The sequence below is a fragment of the Olea europaea genome, unplaced genomic scaffold (genome assembly GCF_002742605.1).
Source record: "Olea europaea var. sylvestris unplaced genomic scaffold, O_europaea_v1 scaffold2887, whole genome shotgun sequence".
NCBI lineage: Eukaryota > Viridiplantae > Streptophyta > Magnoliopsida > Lamiales > Oleaceae > Olea > Olea europaea.
In genome coordinates this window covers 23,584-30,534 of record NW_019247418.1, presented here as the reverse complement: position 1 = coordinate 30,534, position 6,951 = coordinate 23,584, and the positions used below count along the sequence as shown (strand labels likewise).

Below are 6,951 nucleotides of genomic sequence, written 5' to 3'. Positions count from 1 at the left end.
GTTAATCACAGTTGTGATTTTGAGATACTAATCACATATGATTGAATTTAAATCGTCCGTGGTCGTAAGTAATGATGAGATACGGATATTGTTATTATGGATAGACCATCATGTGTAACATTTCTTAATTGTGAAGTAAGTAACTAATCTTACAAGCTAAAGTGTAATGAGACTTGAATGAACGCGTGAATATTTTGTTGTAGAACAAAATATTGAAAACCCGATAAGAGATTCGACATGGATAACTATCTGAGTGTCAGTGTTAATCTCTAATGTTCGGTAGTGGAATTGGTCCTTTGACTTGAGGTCGTCACAATGCCTTATATAAGGACAGTCATGCTTTGACGGTGTTGGATGTTGCTCTGTCAAAGGCCATTAATATGGCACCGTTCGGGCATATCAAGAATCGTATGAAGGTTGTAAGTGACCAATAGAGAATTCGCCACTCTTAGGTAGTAAGAGATATGATTTGCATTTCATTCAATTAAATCAATAACGAAATCCTTGGTCAAGGTGTACTCGGAAGTTGAAAAGAAGTTTTTGACTTATATGACTTAATAGTGGAATGAAAGATATGATCAATAATCGAGATTGTCACACTTCCATATCTTGTAATTGATTCGATTATATTGACGAAGGGGCTATAATTTCACAATAAATGAACAAGTTTGGTTTTGTTAAACCACGTAATATTTCTCGTCAGATGTATTGCCCTTATACATTACTAGATGTCAATCTGGGAAGGTGAATGTGAATTGGTGATAAATTAAAATGATGTTTTAATTTATCAATTTTAATTAGATCAAAATAATATTTTCACATCGTTATGCATCGTGATTGAGAATCGGATGGGTCGCACACAAAAGGAGAACTAGAAGATTGTGATTTGTCAATTAATTGATTTAACAAGTGTTGGATAAATTAATTAATTGGATTGCTTATCTATAGGCCCGAATTAATTAATTTACGGACTGAGTTTAATTAAATGTGTTAATTAAATATTGGATTGGGTCAGGCCAAGCCTATTTGGGCTTATATAAATAAATGACTAAGGTTTTCAATATGTAGAGAATTTTATTCTTGCTAGTACAAGAAGAAAAACCCTATTTCCTACAATCTTGTTTTCTCTGTGTGGAATTTCATTGGAGGTTGGACGTACAATTGGACAACTATGGATGGCAAATCGAAATTGTTGGAACGAAAAAATAGCAAAGGAGTTTGCAAAATGTACAATTTCGATCACAAATTCTATCTAAACACAAAGTAGAATCTTGTTTGGAATTGAAATATATTTTAATTTTCTGCTATACATGATAAGTAAATTCTCAACAGTGGTATCAAAGCTTAATTTGTATTTGTTAGAGATTGTTTTGAATTTTTGGGAACAAATTGATTTTGTTCTTTTTACTGTTTCTAGCAATTCAGAAATTAATTCTATCTTCAAAATATGTTTTGAATAGAATATTATTTTGGGTTGAAATAATAATTAAAAAAAGGAGCCGGTCAAGGTTGGGCAAGGAGGCGTCGCTACCACTCATAAGCAACGCTTTTTGCGCTATTGTATAGCAGTGCGAAAGCGCTGCAATAGCGGCAAGAGCTGTCTGTATCTGTGGCACCGGCCGACGATGCCAATGCCACCAAGAAGAATATATAAAAAAAAAATTATTAGGGTTTTCAGTTTGAATGGATGATTTGGAGAAGGGGGGCATGTCTTGCAATTTATGAAATTGTAAGTCCCTACCCTGCAATTAAGGTTTAGGGTCAAATTGTAATTTTATTTCTACAATTTCAGAAATTGAAAGGATTCGTCCATAATTTTAATGGCAAAGGGGTTACTTTGCAATTTTGAAATGATTTTGAATCTAAACTTGAAAATGGTTTTAAATTTGATTTTTAAATGGGTTTGACCTAAATTTTCAATTTTGACCCAATTAAAATTTCGTTTAAAATTGACTACTTTTGTATTATAGTTAAAATTAGATTTTAACCTAAATATTAAATTTGACCTATAATTAAATTTTATTTTATTTTGGAGTTATATTCTAAATTAAAATGTTAAATCAATTGAAATTCCAGTTGGACTCTAATTTACTATTTAATCAAATTTTATTTTTAATTAAATAATTCACCCTAATATGTTCTTAAAATTAGAATTGGGTTCAAATTTGACATTTAATTAAAATTTGATTTTACTTAAATTATCTCGCCCTATAAAAAAATTAAATTAGAGTTAGACTCTAATTTCATATTTAATTAAATTTTGACTTTAATTAAATAAGTTTGCCCTAAAATCTTAAAATTAGAGTTGGACACTAATTTTGCTGTTTAATTAAATTCAACAACCTCATGTTTTGAAATTAAAGTTGGACTCTAATTAGTTATTTAATTAAATTTTGAATTTAATTAAATGTGCCCATTAATTAAATTAATTAATTAATATGATTAAGTTATTATTTAATTATTCCGATCCATTTGTCTAAAATAGTTTGGACGACCTTAATTGCTAGAAACTTGAAATGTGTTTGCATATACTATTAGATATTATATGGGCATACATTAATGTGATGAATATATTATTAGTGGACGATTATTCCATATGGATGTGTTGAATGGTTAATTTTATTCTTGTCATTTTATGAGCCTGTGAGCTCTTAATTGTTGTGGGTCTGCGAGCCCGTTATTGTTGTTATTATTATGGGCCGGCGAGTCTAATTTCATTTAGGCTTGCGTGCCAATTAGTATAAGAAGTTTCCAGAATCAAAGAAAGGTACAATTTTTATCACAGTTTCTATCTAAACACAAAATAGATCCTTGGTGGGAATTGAAATCTTTTTTATTTTCCGCTGTGCATGATAAGTAAATTCTCAACACATTCTTCTTCAAGATGACTCTTCCGATGACTTACAATCAAGGAGCATCAATCATTTACAATGTTGAGCTTTACGGGACCTCAACACGATCCTCATTATTGAACTTACGGGACCTCAATATGATAGCAACACAAGTTTTATTGAGTCAATGGCAGAGCAATAGTAGACAAAATTGATAAGAAATCTTTGTAAATGGATTGCAACTACTGTTATTGATGGTCCAAAGTTGATTTTGGTGAAAAATATCTTTGTATCTTTTGCAAGAATCCCAATTCTAAAGCTATTCCTTGGTAAAATATACTACCTACTAATCATATTTTTTTTTCTTCGTGGAATACAAGTAGAACTTTGCTTATATATTACTGTTCTAATTCCTCCCCCCCCCTCCCCCTCTCCTTTTTTTTTAAATTTCCATGTTTGCTTTACTAATATTCAATTCTTAGTCACCTTAGTGCTAGAGCATATGTGCAATTATCAAATGGCACAAGTTTCGTGAACACAAATGTAATTTGTGAACCAGCAGAAAAGCTACTGATTACAAGTGCACAATCCCTTTATTATTTTTTATTTTTTATTTTTTTTATTTCCATGTTTCATTTACTAATATTCAATTCTTGTTAACTTAACATTTTGTCATTCTATGTATGTTTTGCTCAAGTAATATTAGTAGAATACAAGATTAATATACAGGGTTCGGAGACAATCTTTCGAGTTCTCATTCAAACAACGCAAAAAGCTGAACGAGCATTCTATTTGAAACAATGCAAACTGAACCTAGTTTATAAAGTAACAGATTTGACGTCATATATGAAACAGACTTAGAGCGTACAAGTTCAGAAGAACAAAACCAAGCAAATGCGAAAGCTCAGAATATGGTTACATTAGTTGGCAAAAATATTGATGCAGGCTCTTAAGAAGATTGGTCACCTCTGGCAAAGAAAGCTCTTTCTATGTCTTTCGATCATACCTCAAGTTCGAAGGTAGCTCCTGATGAAAGCAAAAGTTCAGGATTGTCTGGTTCAAATCCATTTACTCCAAAAGAAAAAATAGAGTAAATTATGATTGAAATGTTTTTTTGAAAAACAAAAACTTTTGAAACTAAATACCACATGCCTGTGAAGTGTGTTCTACTTTTCTCTTTTGCTAATTATATGTAATTAGAAACTGTCAAAAATATGTTGTTGTTGACAAATGATGTATGTACAACATGATACCTACGTCATTCATGCCAGAAACAAGTTTTTATTTAGTTTTGTCTCGTGTATAACTAGATAATAGAATAGCTGATGTATCTTTTGCAATTGTCAACACTAATGAAGCCAGTTTCCATTCTTTTGTCTTCAGTTTTTTAATCCAAACTAACAAATAGCTAAAATGTGCCTATGAATAAGTACTTCATCTCACAGTTAAAGCACCTAAACATTTACGACGTAGTCTAACATAAAATGGTTGCATCATTTTTTTATATTAACTAGTCAAAACTTACAAATGAATGATTAACATACAGTATCCAATTAACAAGACAATAACACTTGGCCAACTATTTCTGCATTTCATCAACTTTTGAAAAACATTCAATTCAAACTCTAATCAAAATAAAATTAATACAAAACTTGTACAAGACACGAGACATTGAGTTGTATTAAATGAATTTTACATGCTCCAATGAATCTTTTTTAATATGCCTTTGTCTTGTACCTTATTTCATAAGGTACATAAAATTCTCATCAAGTTGAATTCTTTGAAGTGTATTTTGTCCCTTGAATACAATTATTTTTGGGAAGTACTAATTAGTTCTTAATAATATAGAATCAATATTGTTTAGTTGTTAACTTCCGTATTACTCTATATTTTTGGGAAATTTATTGTCCTCAACAAAAGTTAATGGGGAAACAAGTCTGGTTGAATCGCCATATCATCAGACATCATGTATAAAATTCTGCTAAGTAATGGGACAAACAAATCAAATGATATAATTGAAATATCAAATACCCTTAACATTTTCGACCATTATTTGGACTATGTTCTAAAACAAACGTACATAATAATATACTTCTAGAAACTAGAATAATTCATATACATGTAAGAATACATGAATTCACTTATTATATTAACTAAATTAATTACATTCACTACACCAAAAGCTGTCATTTGCACTGGTCAAAATGCGTTGCAAAAGACCTTTTGCAACATTTGGGCATGCATTGCAGGCTTCAACATTGCCGTAGATCTAAATGATACGGCAACATTTGAAGACCGTTGCGAAAGGTTTTCTACAACGTTCATTAAACGTTGCAAAAACACTTTTTGTAATGTTTGTTGAATGTTGTTGTTAACTTTTTGCAACATTTTTTACTTGTTGTCTTTACATGTTTTCACAACATTCGCTGACCATTGCGAATAACCTTTTTGCAGCCTTTTGTGAACGTTGTGAATAAACTTTTTGCAATGTTCTTTGAATGTCGCTAATAACATTCTTACAATGTTTCTTAAATGTTGCCAATACCTTTTTTGCAACAATTTCTGACCATTGCCTTAAGTTTTTTTAGCATTAATTTATGCATATTTACTAGCAAAATTGAAGATAAATCCTAATGAACAAATTTTGGAATGGCATAAAATTGATTATTTCATAACAAATTTTTAAATCATACACTAAAACATTAAATGTTATAAAACACTACCTAAAAAAGGGCACACAATTTCTCAAGTATAATTCACAAAGAAATCTCAGAAAATGAAAGGTAATTACAAATATGACAGCTTTCATGCTCAATCTATGCAGATCAGCATCTGTTTTAGTTACTGTTGATCCTTTGCAAGCAACTGTTTTCTTCTTCACCATTGCATAGCATTTGAAATTGGATCTACATAAACATAATTGAAATCTATAGAATAGATAGCTATCAATCATTGGAAAACTATATATAAAATTATTTAAAGTATATGGTCCCTTCAGAGGGTCTAAACAAGATAAACTGTTCAAAACTGACTCACATCTTCAGGTGTCACCATCCTCCTCAATTATTCCTAGGAAGGGATGCGGGTATTACACCTCATAACCCAAAGAAGTTTTCCATTTAGTCCCCCTGGTACATTGCACATGCAGGAAATATGATTTATTTAAACGAATGGAATATCAAGAATGAGCAATTTAAAGATATATTTACTGCTGATACAGCTAAATGGTGGCATGTCTTCTGCATTATTCTTTAATTTCCAATTTCTACTTCTTTTTCATTTAGTTTCTTTTGTTTGTTTGATGAGTGGTGGGGATAGGGATGTGGATGGAGATGGGGGGATCAAGATTTCATGAAAACTATAAATCAGCGATATTTTTCAGTTGCTTCTGAACAACGGCTTCAGAGAAGCTAGGAAACAGAGCAGGAAACAGATGATAAAAGCCACAAAAATCAAAGATAATCATTGGCAGCCACAGGTATCATCTGCAATAAAACGACCACAAGAAAATAAATCTATTCATCAAAAACCATATAATTGAAACCCTTGATTCCAAAAATTATATAAACGCCCACATAATCGATGTTCAAGCAAAGGAAAATTCAACTATGAATTCAATCATTTATTTTTTTTTTTGACGAAAAAAATGCCTTTTTACAACCCTAAAACCAGAAAATTGATGGATAAATTCCAATTGTAAGCAAATTCGGAAACTAAAGAAGTCAAATTTAAAATGCAATTAGGAATGTCATTAGACTAATGGAAGATTTCTTCAATCAATAAGTACTGAATAGCATTCAGAGTATTTGGTGACACAATGAGAGTCGACAAGGAGTTCACCTAGAGCTTCAAAGGCTCCCTTGCCGTTGACACTGAAATCGAAGTCTATGTTAATGAGGAAGTTGATGATATAGTCAAAGATTGCCTAGTCGAAGTCCTAGATGCGATACCCAATGACCTCTTGCACCATCGAGCGTGCCACCTTCGTCATCTTCAAAGGTTGAGAGTTATAGATTTCTGTGCTAAGCCACAATTACAATGGGAAAGATGGAGCTCACGTAAGGCCTAATATTTAACCTTGGACATCACCATTTTAGCCTTTTTCCTTTCGATTATGTAG

The 6,951-nt window shown here is 31.3% G+C and overlaps 1 pseudogene; it reads right to left on the bottom strand.

Annotated features, from left to right (window-relative positions):
* The window catches only part of LOC111384283, a 12,522-nt pseudogene extending 6,807 nt beyond the window's left edge, over positions 1-5,715 (bottom strand).
* Positions 5,716-6,951: the final 1,236 nt, after the last annotated feature.